The sequence below is a fragment of the Carya illinoinensis genome, chromosome 9 (genome assembly GCF_018687715.1).
Source record: "Carya illinoinensis cultivar Pawnee chromosome 9, C.illinoinensisPawnee_v1, whole genome shotgun sequence".
Taxonomy (NCBI): domain Eukaryota; kingdom Viridiplantae; phylum Streptophyta; class Magnoliopsida; order Fagales; family Juglandaceae; genus Carya; species Carya illinoinensis.
The window spans coordinates 8,648,692-8,666,022 of NC_056760.1; the positions used below are offsets into that span (position 1 = coordinate 8,648,692).

Genomic DNA, 17,331 nt, shown 5'->3' on the forward strand with positions numbered 1-17,331 from the left:
AAAAAATAGATTTTATTAACAACGCCTGTGATCAATTGTTACTCATTCATCCCCCACAACTTGATTTACTTAATTATTTAAAGGTTAATCACGTCTAAACATTTGGGATGCACAAAATGACATAATATATATCTTTGCTACTTAAATATACATGACCATCTTCATTTATAGAGAAGTTGCTTAATAAAAAAACAGGGGATCAGGGATGGGAATCATGAACCAGTAGAATTGCATTTCAATCAAATTGCTGCACTAGCTTCCACGAAAAGTTATCGGCCTTCTAGCTCAGATATTGAAACTTCATTTATTGAGGCTTGGATAGTGCTACTTCGACGCCTATCTGGTCTCCTTACACCAACATCGTTCTCCAACTGGGACGACACATCTGATGATCTGGTGCTGTGCATAAGAAATGTAGGTCTTTTGGACACTGGTAGAGTAACAGAGTGGCTATTAAACATAAGGACGACTGTAGCCATGGTTGGTCTGTCAGCCACACTTTCTTGAACACATAATAATCCAATGTGGATGCATCTCATTATTTAAGTTGTTGACCTAGCCTTTAATTTGGCATCTACAAGATTTGAGGTTTTCCCTTCCTCCATTTTTTCCATGCCTACAGGATGGTTACATTGGGAGACACCTCAATAAGCAGAACATTCATTTATTTTTTCAACATCATACGAATTCTATCCTGTCGGACTTTGAGATAAAAAGGAAATGCATCTAAGAAAGAAAATATTTGCACTTACATAACTTAGAAGGCCGACAGCTTCATTCTCTCCCTCAAAACTAGAGTTGATTTTTGTACCACTCACTATCTCCAGAACTAACATGCCAAAACTAAACATATCAGATTTTATTGAAAATTGGCCATGCATTACATATTCTGGAGGCATGTATCCACTACAGGTGAAAATTACCAAAAATATTTGTTTGATTTGAATGACATCATAGCTTTCGGTACTTTTACTTTTTTATGAACTTAACTTCATCTTATTTATTTGAGATGGTTTTAAGGACCTCCTTGTTGTTTGTTTCTATGGCACAAACTGTAGGTGTTGCTTGTATTTAGCATGCTATATCCTTATTTGCTATAGATTATGTGGATATACTTACAAGGTCCCCACAATTTTGCTCACATTGCCTTGAGTTTGATCTAGTACAAATAATCTTGCTGTCCCAAAATCTGAAATCTTTCGATTCATATTTGCATCTAACAAAATGTTGCTAGCCTTGAGATCACGATGAATAATACGAAGTCGCGAATCTTCGTGAAGGTAAAGAAGTCCTCGAGCGATGCCTTCAATAATTTTGTGACGCAATTCCCAATTCATTAGTGCACTCTTGTTTGGATCTACATATTCATGCAAATCATGTATTGTGAACATGCTGAAGCAACATACGTGGAAGACAGGACAATTCCACTAAGATGTAATTACTATGAATAGAATTTGGGATTTGAGAGGAATGGCAAACATACCAAATATGAACTTTTCAAGGCTTGCATTATGTACAAACTCATAGACTAGAAGTCTTTCCTTTCCTTCCAAACAGAATCCTAGGAGCCTTACCAAATTCCTATGTTGAAGCGTAGCCACTAACTCAACCTCATTCTTAAATTCTAGATCTCCTTGTTGAGAAGCCTTGGACAACCTCTTCACATCTATTTCTTGTTCATTTGGAAGCTCACCCTGAAAGATATGAATATACCAAAATCTAGCATATATAATCTCAACATTCATGATATTAGATTTAACTAATTATAATGAGTAAAATGACATAAATTACAACTCGATTGGGTCTCATTACCTTGTAAACAATACCAAGTCCACCTTTTCCAATCTCGTTTGCGGCGGAAAAGTTGTCCGTAGCAACTTTAATTGTCCCAATGTCAAATTGCAAGGAATCGACACTACTAATTTCATCGATGCCATCACGTAAGAACAGGTTATACATCTGCATTAGACTAATGCATCGCAAGAATAAAGGTAACGCAACTTGCTATTTTCTTCATACAAAGCAACAACAGGCTCTACATAATTTAATGTGATGCATCTGATCATTATTTGAGTTGCTGAAGTACTGGTCTTGATTTCTAGAACAAATTGAATGCTGACTGATGGTAGCAGATTTTGTTTTATATAATACGGTCCCCAAAGTAAAGCCAATGTTTTATGTAGAAAGATGCAAGCAAAGATAAATCCTTAAAAGCAGTCCCCAAAATTAGTTTAATCAATATTGCTTAGTACTTATAGAAGAGATGCATCACGTCAAAGACATACAACAAGGCGTCTAGATATCTATATTTTCTTGGCTACAGTAATGATAGCAACAATTTAAAATAAACAAATACTAAACTTACTTTCAAGTTTCTCCCTTGGCTTCTTCACTCTTAAATAGAAGAGGTAGAAACATGACATGCAGAAGATTAATATAGCAGAAACAACAATCGACACCACTATAGCAATTGTAGTTCTTGATAAATTACTTACCTTCCCTGCAGACACCAGAGTTCTGCTTTTATCAAAATGAAACTAAAAATTCATTTAAAAGAGACTGATTTTGAATTAGATATCTGATGTTAGGTATAAATAAAATTTTATGATCGAGCCAGTCTTTTTCTTTTACCAAATTCGACTTAAATATATTAGCGATTTGCACGTATGATCCGACTATATATAGACAAGAACAGGGTATTTACTATTCACCCTGCATGGTTTCGACACCACCCTAGCTAATTTTTAAACTACAACAACTATGGATTCACCCAGAGTTGGCTGCCGATGATGGGTCCCAAAAAATGTTTTTTTTTTAATAAAATTACTTTGCCCCACCTAATGCACCGCTCCTATATTGCTCACCAAATTTTGTATTTTTTTTATTTTTTATTAAATGATTAAAGAAGTTTTTTTTAATGTATTGGTATATTTTTTTATTTAATTTTTTTTAAATATATTAAAAAAATATAAAATTAAACTAAAAAATATAAAATTCAAAATGAGCTAGCGGGCACAACGGTCAAAGCTGGGACAGTGGGACACCTGCGACTCTTGTAGTGTTATTGTTGGTTTTCAATGAAAATAAATAAATGCCACTAATAATAGTATAATACAGGGGAGAAAGATAAGGAAAGATATATAATATGAAAGTCCCATATAAATAATCATATATGATAAATGTCCAAAAAGCTTGAGTTGGTGAAAAAACACTACAACAAAAATAGGTTTTAGTGACAGATGAAACTGTCACAAGAAATGGAAAAAACGTCACGAAATATATTTGGTGACGGTTTCTGACCGTCACCACCACTGTCACGTAATGTGTATCACGGATTACATTTGGTGATAGTTTACTGTACAAGCGTCACTAAAAATATTTTTAGTGACGGTTGGGGATGTGCCGTTTGAAATAATGTTCAAACATATTATTTTCTGTGACGGTTAGAATCTGTCACAGAATATAACGTTCGAACTTAAAATTATACGTTCGAACTTAAAATTATATGTTCGAACGTAAAAAAGACGAGCTGACATCCGACCAAGAAAAGGTAAGGTTTGTTGATTATAGTTCGGACGTATAATGTAAACGTTCGAACGTTTATATGTGCGAACGTTACGTTCGAATCACGAATCCAACGAAAAGGAAATAATGTCCGAACGTTTGTATCATAACGTTCGGATGTTAATTCGAATGTTAAGAGAGTAGAGTTCAAACGTAAAGTGTACGTTCGGAGTTTTGTAACGTTAAACTTTTTTTACATTCGAACGTTTTTTAACATGGGTTTAAACGTTCGAACGTTTTGTTACTATTTTGTATGGTTACGTTCGAACGTATTTTCGAACGTGTAATACTGTTGAAACATATTTTATTTACATTCGAACGTATATATCAGAAATGCTAAACTCATCCACTTAATAAACAAATCAATTGTTTCATATTACAGTACATATTTCACAACCAATATTGTTTGAAACTGTTTTCAAATTAGATGTTAAAAACGTAATACAGAAATAAAATTCATTTCTTTTTCTTTCCTCGCCCAGCACGATTCTGTTGCAATGACATAACACGCTCCATTTGCAGCATCATCTCCCGCTGCACTTGCTCTTGGACCTCACTACGGATTCTTTCCTCCTGGTCACTTTGTTGGTCCTGCAAACGTGTCTCTAAATGAGACTGTCGCTCTAAGAGGGACTCCAACTCTTGTTGTCTAGACCTCATATACTCATTCTCGCGTCGTGCAGCTTCTAAATCTTTGGTAAGATTATTAATTTGTGATGTCGATGAGGTTAAGGAAGATGAACCGGAATGCTTGAAAGATCGTCCCAAACCTCTTGCCATACTAGAGTTGGGCCCAAGCACCTGTGAAAAAATGTCCAAGTCACTAGGAGAGGAATCCCCAGAAGCTGACTGCATCTCCATCATTTTTCCCTGCAGTTTGAAAGATCAAAACACACAATAAGTAACATATTAAAAGAAATACAAATAAAAAATAATTTAATCACATGTTACATAATTTATTTAACAAAAGGAATACCGCTTACATAATTAATTGCAGCTACAGGATCCATTCACTCACTATGCTCATTAGTGTGAGCAGCAGCATAGACATGAATGAGGGAAAAGTTTTCAGGATCATCACGTTTCTAAGAAAACGACATTAGCAATTTGAAAAAGGCAGTATTAGTACTTCTATAAAAGAATAATAAGAAAAAATATGAATTATTGCGTTTATTAATTACCATTTTTTCAGCAAGACGATGGAATGATCTTGAACCAGCACGATGGTGAATAGTCAGAATAGATCTATTATTTGCTTTTGTAGAACTTAAGTGCTACAAAAATAATTCTCACCGTTAATTGTAATATATGTACATACATGTAATATAAACAACAAATATAAATGTAAATAATTATAAAAAATAAATCTAGAATACCTGATATTCTGGAGAGGCAAAAAGATCACAACACTTTATCCAGTCGTCTAATTTCATCTGCTGGAAAGGGGACTGTGCAGCCTCTTCAAACGTCTCAAATTTCTTGAAATGGTCGCGACATCGTCCCTTGTGACGTCAGAATAGTGTAGCCATTAACTCATTCACAGTTCTCAAATCCTCGCTACGACCAAAGTCGAGGTCAAATTCATCCTAATTATAAATTAATTACGTTAAAAATATGATAAACTAATGTAGGTGAAAAAAATGATATAATAAGTAAACTCACAAGCACACGACTCCGAATGTGTTCCTTAATCTCATTCGGCACATCTCTCCAGGAGCGCACATAAAATGGAGTGTAAGCTCGAATTACTGTGCCAATATAGGAGGAAAGCGTTGCTGCACTATCATTCACTCCTCCAGTGGAATTATCAGGAATTATGATTTTCAGTTTACCATGCCTTCGATTTTTCTCAAGTGAGATGCCGCGTGTATAGCCACGACCGCGACGAGCCAATTGTTCATCAACTAATAGATGATAGTATAATTTTGAAGGTTATATATATTATTTATTGAAACAAACATCTTGATTATATATAGTATTAACGTAAACATTCCTTACCGGTAGGTGTCGATTGTGCATCGTTCTCTGTAATGTTAACTTCATCTTTGGGAACGGACTCCTCAGGTGGGGAGTCCTCAATGGATTCAGGACTTGGACTCGGTGGAGGAGGCACATTTCTCCTTTGTCTTTTTGGCGGTATACTTGGAAATGATTATATATAACAAAAAAATATTATTAGAATAAATTTATCTTTATTATAAAATTCTATAATGGCTGTATATGAATAAACTTTTTAGTACTTTTAGTCTTCATCTTTGGATGTATTTTCCATGTTTGTTTCAGAATCTCTCTGTATAACATCTTTGTCGTCATCATCAAGCTCTTGTTCGTCATCCTTATCCACTTCCCCCCTAGATTCTTGTTCGTCTTCTTCTTCTGACTCTTCTTCTTTACTTTTCTCACTTTCTTCAATTGAGTGATAATTTAATGAAGACGGGTCGAGATGGATGAGTGGGATGTCATCTCTACATAAGGGGAGCAACTCGAGTGTACCGAGGTCAACAAATAAGTTAATACCCCCTCCTCCATCTTCCTGGTAGGCCTCTACATTTGGAGTGTCATCTTCATCTCCACTATTATCGTAATCTGCACTCGTTCCTACTGATATTTGAAGCATAACCATCTGGCAACTTCACACCTTGCAACCATTTGCAGAAGTCCATCCTCTCCTCCCTTGTCATTGTAAAACATGCATGCGGCATGACCACCCTCTCACCATCCACTCGTAAATGCAAATTATGTTTAATTCCCATTCTCTCAAGATCTTTCCTTGTCTTAATCGTATCTTTCGTCTTTTTATTGATGCTCATCAATGTACCCAGTATATTATCATAAATATTCTTCTCAATATGCATTACATCCAAACTATGTCGCAACATGCAGGATGACCAATACGGCAACTCAAAAAAAATACTATGCTTTGTCCAATTCAATTCTGCTACGCCTCGTTTTCTCTTGTTCTTTCCCCGACCTTTGCCAAAATTGTTCGCTGCCACATGTACCAATTATTCCAGGATCTCTTCCCCAGACAACTCATTTGGCGTAATTCTATCTTCTACGCGTCCATCAAACTTAGCAGATTCTGTTCTCCATGCATGATTTGTTGGTAGATAACGTCGATGACCCATGAAACATAACTTTTGAGAATATTTTAACCACTCACTAGTAGTTTCTTTATTACACGTCGGACACGCTAACTTTCCTTTAGTACTCCAGCCAGAAAGATTCCCATATGCCAGAAAGTCATTTATCGTCCACATTACCGCAGCATGCATCTGAAAAGTTGTTGATGTGGATGCATCATAAGTTCTGACGCCTGCTTCCCATAACTCTTTCAACTCTTCAATCAACGGCTGCAAATATACGTCAATGTCATTCCCAGGTGATCTCGGGCCGGGGATAAGCAAAGTTAACAAAAAGTTGGGTGCCTTCATGCACCTCCATGGTGGAAGATTGTACAGAATCAACACTACAGACCAAGTGCTATAACTTGTACTCATATTTCCAAAAGGGTTGAATCCATCAGTTGTGAGTCCGAGACGCACGTTCCTTGTTTCTATCCCAAACTCTGGATACTGATTATCGAAAGATTGTCATGCAAGTGAGTCAGCAAGGTGCCTCATAAATCCATCATTTTGAACTCTTTTCTCTTTGTGCCACTTCATATCGTGAGCTATTTTCTTACACATGTATAATCTTTGCAACCGGGGTTTCAATGGGAAATATCGCAATATTTTAACCGGCACGCTTTTCTTATCCTTCCACCTCGACTCTCCGCATACAGGACATGCTTGTTTCTTCTCATTCTCATTCCAAAATAAAACACAATCATTCTTGCACGCATATATGGACTTATACTCAAACCCTAATCCCTTTCTCAACTGTTTCGCTTCATAAAAGTTCTTCGACAATGCAGATCCTTCGGGAAGCACTTCGTTAAATAAGTCTAATACCATGTTAATTGCTTTGGTTGACATTCCACACAATGATTTTATGTGAAGCAACCGCACAATAAACGACATTTTAGAATGTTTTGTACAACCTAGATAAAGCTCACGCTTTGCATCTTCCCACATTTCTGGAAAATTATCTGAATCATTCCGTCGCCCACTTGAGCCATTGTCGTCAACCTCATCCATAAACATCCCAGCTCCAATGTCACTCAACATCTCCTCCATCTCATCTCGCTCATAATTATCATTCACGTGTCGCAAATTTTCCCACTGACTGAATAAGTCATCCGCTGATTCAGCATACGGCTCACCATGCAGTACCCATCGAGTATACCCCAAATCCATACTGTTCACAAATATATGACTTTCAGCTTCATCCAATCCTATCGCACACAAATTTTTACAACCTCGACATGGACACTTAATGTAACTACGACTATCAGCAGAGGCCTTTGCAAAATCAATGAAGGCCCTTACTCCACGCGCATAGGGTATGTAATCTTTTCCAAGTCTATCTAGACGCATCCAACTTTTATCCATTTCTAAAAACATCTAATTTTTTAGTAATATATGGAAAAGTTAAATACACATGCATGTCATGATACATCATGTTCAAAGTACTCTTTCTCAAGGTAGTTGGTCCTATCCCATTCGAGATTATATTCTCCATATTGCACAAGTCCCGTTACTCTACTACTTTGAACGTTAGTAAAAATTTCAGCAGTACTTCCCCATAGTTCTCCAAGTATACATGTTCACATATAGGGATTATGACCCTAAGAACAGTATACCCGAAGAACAAATGAGGAAGACACCGAAACTTCATACTAAACGTTCAAAGTAGGAATAACGTTTATGTGCAATACAGATAATATAATCTCAAACTGTCCACACTGGACAATTCAGGAATTAATGTACACCTAAATGTACACTAATTCCCAAACGGGTCTAAGGTTATTTATGCAATGTTATACAATATCTAACAAAAAAGTTTACAAATAAATTAGCGCACATGATTTGAATTATCCCGATGTACTAATAATATTTATATTATTAATGATTGATAACACTTAGAAATTATTTGTAGACTTATATAATTCCTAATAACAAATTATATGTCATTTATCAGCTATATAATATATAACACTACTATAAAATATCTATAATTACTATTATAAGTTACTGATAACACTTATATTTTATTTGTTATTATATAGTATAAAATAACAATTTTTACTTATTTATTTCGTATTTAATATAATATATAGTAAATTAGATTATAATTACTAGTTATACTATATATTGATAACACTTAATTGTTATCAGTTATTATATAATTATTACTATTATTGCCAAAATTATTATAATTATTATAATAATTTTTATTATTAAATAAGTAATTATTATTATAATTACTTATCTATTTAATATTAATCCTTTTTTAATACTATACATTACATGATAATTATTATTATGAATTAATACTAATAACACTATACTAATAATTATAAGATAAAATATTTAGGATTATTGAGCTATTAGATTTTTAGGAATTACTATTTTATAATACTTATTTATATTATAATTTTAGTAATACGAATTTTTATATATACTATATAGTTATGCCTTATAATTGACACTTAGTAATATTTCACAATTTATTATATTAGTTATTTAACTAATTATATAGATAATAGTTTTAATTGTAATATTATAATTTATAATTATCGTTATTATAAATTATATACCAAAATTTTTATTTTTACACAAATAATCACACTATTTATTTATTAAATAAATTGTTATATATATTCTTTTATCACAACAAATTACTAAAATAGACACATAAACTAACAAATAATTATTATTCAAAAACATACACTATACTAAAACATTATCACATTAAGAATAAACATATTCAATAACAATAATTTTTCTTTTTATTTCATCCAAACAACACAATCTATATCACAAATTAAATCCACAATAAAATGTAACAATAGAGTTTAGTATATATACCTTGTGCTTTAAATAAATTCTTCTTCAAAAATCACAACTTCTCAACAATTCACAACAAATGATCCTTCAAAAAATACACAATACTAGTTAGTTACATATATATGAAATAAAACATTGATAATTATCATGTAAATTACAAATAAAAAATGAGAAATATTATTTACCTTAATGCTTAAAACTATACCTTTGCAAACTCTCTCTCACTATAACCCTCCACTTCTTCTCTTCCTCTCTCTAAAACTCTCTTTGTCTCTCCAAATCTTTCCACTTCCCAGCTCCCTCTCTCTAAAACTCTCTCTGTCTCTCACTCTAACACGCACGGAGGAAAGCAGAAATCTGCTTTCCCATGCGTGAAAGTTTTATTTTCTGCTTGTTATGCGATTAACGTTCGGACGTTCATTGTTTCATTTTACGTGCAAACGTTTAAGCATTAACGTTCGAACGTAAAATAATCCTGCCCAGTAATTATACAGTACGTTCGAACGTATAGTTGTCCATCCTATGTATTCGTCAGTAACATTCGAACGTCTATATAGTACGTTAGAACGTACTGTGCAAATTTGGTTCAAGCGGGAAATTTCCCTCCGAATTTATTATAACGTCCAAACGTTTCGCATGAAGGTTTGAACGTAAATATTATTATTTAGATATTAGAATTTAGTATATTCCTCATAATATGCTTATATATTAAATTATAAATTATACAATATTAATTAATATATAATTTGAACCAATTATAATATATATAACATAAGTATTATATAAGAACGTACTATATATATATTATAACTTTATATTAACTAATAATATAAAATATATATTATATTATAACTATAATATAATAAGTATATTATATATTATAGTTATAACAAGTATATTATAATATATTATATAGGAAAAATTGTATATTATCCTAGTATAATATAATTTAATATAGTATATCTAATAACTATATTAAAGTAATATAGTTATTAGATAATATAGTATAAGTATTATATAATATATTATCTATATTATAGTCTATAATATAGTATAAGTATTATATAGTATGTTATCTATATATAATAACTATATAATATAGTATAATATATTATATAGTAAATATATTATAGATATAATATAGTACTAGTACTATGTTATATATACTACTTGTATATAATATAGTATATATACTACAAATATAGTGTAATATATAGTATACTATACATATACTTTATGTGTATATACTATATATATTATATACTATATATTACTATATAGTACATACTATAGTTATGATATAGATACTATAGTATATTAACTATAGTATTGGATATATAAATAAATATATAATACTACTATAAAATATATACTATATATATTAACATATTAAATAGTATTAAATATATATTAATATTATTACAATAATATATACAATAATATTATATAGGTATACACTAGATATAATATAATATATAGTATATATAATATAATATATAATAACATACGTATATATATTATATCTATATATAGTATATAATACGTATATAATATACATATATAATATAGTATACTATAATACTATATACTATATAATATAGGTTTCAATAATACGTATATAACACTATATACGTATTAACACTACATACTAAATAACACTATATAGTATACACTATATAGTATATAGTGTAATATACTATATACTATATAGTATAACACTATATAGTATATAGTATAACACTATATAGTATATAGTATACACTATATACATGTATAACAGTATATAGTATACGCTATATACACTATTAACACTATATACTATATAATATATGTATATTATACGTATATAATATTATACATTATATATTATATTATATATATTATATAATATATCATATTATATAGTAATATATAGGTAATATAATATATATTATAATAATATGATATATTATATAATATATATAATTTAATATATAGTGTAAAAATGTTCGAATGTTATAACCAAAACATTCGGACGTTTTGATTGACATCCAAACATATACGTTATACGTTCGCATGTTAACACAACGTCCGAACGTACAAGTTATACGTTCGCACGTATGATTTTAAGTCCGAACGTAATCTACATAACGTTCGCATGTGCAGTTAACGTCCGAACGTTAATTAATTAACGTTCGAACGTTAACTGTATATAAGGCCAGGCACGACAGTTTCCAGGCCATAACTTGCACGAAACCGGTTATAAAACTCAAACTCTCTCTTCCTCTCTGCCACGCACGCTGCTGCAACCGTCGCCATCCGCCACCGCAACCGTCACTAAAAGGTAATGTGCCCTCTCCCTCTTCTATTTCCTTGCTTTTAATCGGTGGGTTTCAAAAATTTGAAACCCACCGTAGGCCGGTTATAAAACTTGCATTTCCGGCCACCATTCGCAGTAAATTGATAAAATAGGACCGTAGAAACATTCCCCACTATATATAAATGCATATTTTGGTTGTTTGTGGCTTTGAAACATGCTTCGGTAATGGCTGAGTCGACTCAGCGATTCCGTGTCGTAACGTTCGGACGTCACGACACAACGTCCGAACGTGTGACCTTTGGTATTCTTTACGTTCGCACGTTATATTTTAACACGTGCGAACGTATTATTTTTACGTGCGAACGTTTTTATCCAACGCTTTAACAGAACGTTGGATAAAACATTCGAACGTAAACCGTTGGTCTTCTTCAGCTAGTAAGAACGTCCGAACGTATGACGGTTCAAATTCATTACGTCCGAACGTTTAGATAATACGTTCAGACGTAATGAACTCATTCGCACGTTTTTATCGAACGTTTGAATGAAACGTTCGATAAGAACGTCCAAACGTATCATCTTTGTAAATTCGCACCTATTTTAACGTGCGAACGTACTTTCAATAACATTCGAACGTTTCCTATTAAAATATTTTTATATTGTTTCTTTTAAGTATTATTATTTTATATATTGAAAAAGTGAAATTATTTAAAAGTTTTACTGGCAAAATTTATAAGGATGATATTTTAATTTTCTGTATAATCCATATATGTCATAATACGTATGTATCTGTAATTATAATCATTTTTTTTAAATGTTATAACTTATATATTTTTTTTAATTTTCAGGATATGGCTCAGTATATGACGACAAGGAAGCGAGGGAGGGATGGAGGCAATCCGAACATTGCTCGGCTGGGGGCACGAACTGTTATGGGGGAACGAGAAATCCTCATTAATGAGTTTGATGAGCTCAGCTGGGAGCAGAAGACGCTGAGAGACGTCTTCGTCACCAGAGGCTGGGGCCCCATATGCACATTGAGGGGAAAGATTTACTCCACAATGGTTCGAGAGTTTTACATTGGGATGGCCACCATGCCTAACGATGCATCATCCCATACTCTCAGTGTACGCGATGTACAATTTCAGTTCTCGGCAGATGTTCTCGCCAACTTACTCCAGATTCCGCGTATACTACCTGAGTCAACAGCTGCTCAGGCTGGTGACATAGTAGCTGCATTTTCCCCGGGCATATTCGAGGCAGATCCAGCCGCTTCTGCTTCATCTTCGGGCCCTGTTGAGTTTATGCCCAGTCATGAAGAAGATCGACCCGAGGGCAATCCTATTGCTGCTGAGGTTGGTGACGATGAGCGGGACCAGGATTTCTACATCCTCACTAGTACGGACCGCACAAAGCTCGATAGGCCAAACTCCTTCAGCTAGAATCAGCTGCTGCCTTTCTTTCGCATGTTGCACATTTTTGTTGCAACAAATGTAGACCCGGTGGCACATAAGAGCACATTCAGTCGGGCTCGTGCACAGTTCCTGATTGGCTTGGCACGTGGTGAACCCATTGACTTGCCCCTTGTTATATTTGAGCGGATCCGTTACGAGGCCAGCATTGTTACCACGGATAATATCAGCCGCTTATTACTAGCTCGGGGAGTGCCACTCCAGGTGGAGGAGATGGTGATAAACCAGATGAGCCCTATCGACATAACCACACACCGCCGGAGCATTGGACAGGGGAGAGGCTCAGCTTGGCGTCAGTTTGGTCCTACGCCAGATCTTGTTCCCCCGACTGAGTTTGGGGCCGATGTTGCTCGCCCGTCGGCGAGTACTAGTCAGCAGCCAGGAGTTACATCTGCTGGGGATGTGCGACCTGCTTGGGTTGATACAATGATGACAGATATGAAGGCGCATATAGATCGACAGATCGATAGACAGATTGCACATATAGATCAGGCTGTCGCACATCTTGCACATCATGTAGATGTGCTAAACAATAAGGTTGAGACATTGACTGAGGAGTTTCGATCTTTTGTAAACCAGCAATTCTGAAAGTGATTTGTAAAAATTTATCATTCGAACGTTTTTTATTTTCGACATATGTAATGGACACAAATATTTAATGTATGTATTGTGTAGCTTAATTTCTACTCTTAATTTTTTTTAATATAACATTACTCAACCTTACTATTAAAAAAATATATATTATGGTTAATTTATGTAATTTAACATATAACGTTCGAACTTTATCACATTAACGTTCGAACATTGGCGCTAATATATTCACGTTCGCACGTAATTAGTTAAAACGTTCGAACTTTCGCTCTAATTTTTTTGCGTTCGCACGTAAATATACATAACATTAAACGTTACTGTGACGTGCGAACGTATTATGTGAAACGTCCGAACGTTTTGAAATTCTTGCCCAACATTTAGTGACAGTTCTCACAAACCGTCACAGTAAATACGTTTTAGTCACAGTTTGGAAACCGTCACTATTTATAATCTGTCACTAAAAGCCATATTTGTTGTAGTAAAAGAAGCTTAATTATTTAATTAATATTTTAACACTTTTCTCACTTTTTGATCAAACTCTTATTTAATTTATTAACTCAATGGGTTGAATACTTACTTTAAATAATAATGTTAAATATAGTTTTAAAATGTATAAATTTTATGTAAATTCTATATATATTAAAAAAAAAGACTTACCATTAAAAAGAGATTTTTTTCATTTGAATTTTACCCTTTTTTAAAGGGCTTACATGAGACTTGTAAATTAAAAATTTATATATATAATTTTTTCATTTTATTCGGATGATGAGATGTGGATTTGAGGAGTTAAAAATTAATTTTAAAATTAATTTATACGTTAATATCATTTGAAAGGATAAATTAATAAAAAGAAATGAACTGAACTATATAATTTTATATTCTAAAAATATAGATACGGAAATAAACGTGGACCAGATGGCATGCATGCCAGAGGCAATTTAGGGATTAAATTTTTGAAAAATAATAGGTTTATTATCCTCTTATCACTTTTCTACTATTCTTTTTATTTTTTTAATTTCATTTTTTTTACTTAATGGTTAAGGAAATGAACATTAGTAAAATTGTATATATTTTTTTAATTTTTTTTAATAATTAAGAATGTTAAAAAAATACTTTAAAAAAAATAAAAATTTCATAGACGGTAAAAATACTAAATGAGTAGTACGCCTATCATTCGTTTTGGAAGTTAGTTTCAAAATTTCAGCTGGGGAGACGGCACCGCCCAGTGGACCATTCGTTTTCTTTGGACCTCCCACTAAGAACTTCAAGGAAGAGTGCGACCTTCCTCGAATTTTGCGAGTGCATGGAACACTTAGAATGCCTTTCTCTCTTTGTGGATAAAGATTAAAGACAGCTCATTTCAGGAGATGAATATGGTAAAGTTAAAGATATATACCCATGATTAATTAGAAGAAAAAATTGGCTAATCGCCTATCGAAATTCTAATTTATATATAATATTCTTCTCTCAAAATCCCTTTACGGTCCATAAATGATAAAACGTTGGCACAGTAGGATTTATATACTTTGTAGAACCAAAACAGAATGAAAAGGTCGTTGACCATCATACGTACCTTGTGTGGGTGGAAGCAGTTGTAGTGGTGGGGGGAGAACTTGCTGCGTTATATGCGGTGGCAGAGGCGACCGAGGTGGTGACTCGGCTGCAGGGTCATAGAAACTGAATGTATCATACTTTAAATTACAACTGGGTGTTACGATTTTTGCTCCCTGCTTTCCATTACAACATTGTGAAATAGATCCAACCAACCCCTGCAGGCAGTTGTTGCAGTCCATCGAGGCCAAATCAGGAGTACACTCCGAAAGTGCATAGATTGTTTGGAAGTCTGGGGCATCCTTGCTTCCTAGAGCGAACTTGCGAGTAGAATTTCCAAGTGCTGCTCTTTTTATTAGCCTATCTAACAGGCGTCTTAGGACGATGTTGAACCCTTCTATGTCGGATGCGTTTTGTACATTTGCGTTATAAAAAGCAAACGTTGGCTGCATTTCCATAACGCCAAATATAGATCTGTTTGAGTATCGTACAAAACATTTATCGGGCCAATTGATTGCCTCCTTCTGGTTGGGTCAAGACTCTTAAGAGATATTGACTTGTCGAATTGATACAACTACGACACACATCTGGCGTAACGTCTCCTCTACAAAATGCAATCGCATTCACTTTGTCAGCATTTTCTCCGGCAGTGAAATTATAAAATCCGTAATCAATCTTCGTGTTCAAAGACATGGAGGTCAGGAGGCCAACGAGGTTTGCCCTGTAGGTACTGTTGCTGGTGTAGTTACCAGTTTCATAACAGTACCACTGAGCCGTGGGAGTAACAAAATGGAAGACAACGATGCCGAGCAATAGAAGTCGATTTGAATAACACACGATCTACGTTGTTCCTCTATCTTTTGGCCTGCAAATCAAGGAACCAATATGATTAAGTTTTATGGAGAACATGAAGGATGGACTCGCGCTGTACGTTAAAAATACCAATATGAGTACTACTGGTGCTCTCAGTAACATAAAATATTTTCTCCTCCGATCCTGATCTCTGAAACCAAAGACAATCCCTTTCACTTTTTATCTACTGATCATCTCGTATATCTGATTGTTCGGGACGTGTCTCACTTTCAATCTTCCACAGCTCAGTCCTTCTTCTTTGGTGAAACTCGAGGGGGGCTCCTCCTGCAAATACTCCGATGCTAAAGTCAGTTAAGAGATTCTATCCCCGGATCTCAAAGATTACCTGTATATATATAGGTTCGTTTGTTGTACATATCTCATCCAGGATTTATCGGAACAGATCAAGGCTTAGGATTTTGAATAATCCTATCACTTCTTGTTGTTTTTATCCTTCCGTTAAAGGTGGTGCCATGTATGTCTCTTTTTGAATTTCTCTTGACTATCCCTTTGTGACTTTTAGGCCCATATTGGGCCATTATGGGCCTTTTTTATATGCTCCAGGGCGCTCCGATTGGAATGGTCCCTCCAGTTACTCTGCCAATTCTATTCGCCTTCTGGTGGATGAAATTTCTTTTCGACCAATCTTGTTGTTGTGACAGTGCTGGGTGTGATTACATGGGCTTGGGTACTTGGAAAATATGTAGACATGGTCATGGGCCCAAACAACCCATGGCCTTTTTGTGTTTTCTGGCTCGTTACGCCCTTTGGCCGTTTTATGTTCTTTCCTCCCCCTATGAAGATTTGGTTATGAAGAACTGTAGATTTGATATCATTTTTCGCTATTGTGACAGAGAAGACAAACAGTTTACTTGCGCCGGTTAGTCTTCTTGCAGAGTTACTCTTTCTTTCCGTTTGGCCTTTTGCATTTCACTACCCTTCAAAACTTCATTTTTCCCTTGCCTCTCGTTCCTTCCCCTGTTACGCTCTCTGCCTCTTCATTCCTATCTTTGCTCTTTGCTCATCTTGCTCTTTTCTTGCTATTCTTTTCCTA

The 17,331-nt window shown here is 34.1% G+C and overlaps 1 pseudogene; it reads right to left on the minus strand.

Moving 5' to 3' along the window:
- Positions 1-269: 269 nt before the first annotated feature.
- Positions 270-17,206, minus strand: LOC122276743 (annotated as a pseudogene).
- Positions 17,207-17,331: the final 125 nt, after the last annotated feature.